Below are 1,542 nucleotides of genomic sequence, written 5' to 3' on the forward strand. Positions count from 1 at the left end.
AACAAGAAGGATAATGAGTCACTCACTCTCTCTCTGCCCCCTCCCCCCTCCCCCCATCTCTCTCTCTCATAGTGAGGTAACTTTCCCTCTCTCTCTCTCCCCCCCTCTCTCTTTCTCTCTCTCTCTCTCTCTCTCTCTCTCTCTCTCTCTCTCTCTCTCTCTCTCTCTCTCTCTCTCTCTCTCTCTCTCTCTCTCTCTCTCTCTCATGGTGAGGTAACTTTCCCTCTCTAAACACGATCATCCTCTTCTTACAAACGGGCCAACGTTCCGTAACCTGTAAGCTATGTTCTAAGCTATGCTGCGTTTCACCATCCAGGTCGTCAATCACACTCAGATATGTGTCTCTGACTTGACCTCTCTGTGCTCCGCACCACGCTAGCCAGGCTGACGCAGGCTAGCCAGGAGCTACTGGTGATGATACCACAGCGCTAGCCAGGATAACGCAGGCTAGCCAGGAGCTACTGGTGATGAGAGCACCGCCAAGCTAACCCAGGCTAGCCAAGAGCTACTGGTGATGAGAGCACCACCACGCTACCGCAGGCTAGCCAGGAGCTACTGGTGGTGATAGCACAACCGCCAAGCTAACGCAGGCTAGCCAGGAACTAACGCAGTCTTGCCAGGAGCTACTGGTAATGATAGCACCGCCAAGCTAACCCAGGCTAGCCAGGAGCTACTGGGGTAGTGGTGGTCTAGTGGATAGTGAGTTGGACTTGTGATCGGAAGGTTGTGAGTTCGAATCCCGCCTGAAACCACACCACTACTAGTGTGTCCTTGAGTAAGGCACTTAGCCCTCAGTTACTCCAGGGGGAATGTCCCTGTAATTCGTAATTGTAAGTCGCTTTGGATTAAAAGCGTCTGCTAAATGGCCAAATTAAATTATTAATTAAAATGTAAAATTATTATAAATTTGGTGATAATTGCACCACCGCCACGCTAATGTAGGCTAGCCAGGAGCTAACCCAGGCTAGCCAGGAGCTACTGGTGGTGAGAGCAGCGTCTGGGGAGGCGTAAGTCAAGCACCTGGCAGGCAGGCGGGCGGTGGCGACCTGGGAAACTCATCAGCGTGGAAAAGGAGAAGGAAAACAAAGCAGACAAGAGAGAGAGAGACTCACTGCTGCACTCCAGGCTAGAGCAGCCGCCATGTAGCCTATTTACCTGACAGTGGTACACCTGTAGTAGTAGTATTACAGCAGTGGAGGCTCCTCCATAGAGGTGGAGGAGGCCTGGCCTCCCCAATAATTTGAGAGAAGAGAGAGAGATTTTAAAAAGCAATAATTATATATATATATTTTTTTTTTTTTTAAATATTAATATTATTTCCGTTTTGTTCATAAATCTGAATTTTTCCATGGCTAAAACCCAATATTGCAATTGTAAAGCACCTACAGGTCAGAATCCGTTTGTATTGAGGGAGGCCAGGCCTCCCCCAGGAAAGTGGTTTGATTGATTGATTGAAAACTTTATTAGAAGATTTGCAGAAGTAGGTACATGACAGTACATATTACATACAAGGTCAACTAACAGGATAAAAACCCAAGAAAG

This window comes from Nansenia antarctica (genome assembly GCF_963989245.1).
Source record: "Nansenia antarctica genome assembly, chromosome: 3".
In the NCBI taxonomy this organism is placed as follows: domain Eukaryota; kingdom Metazoa; phylum Chordata; class Actinopteri; order Argentiniformes; family Microstomatidae; genus Nansenia; species Nansenia antarctica.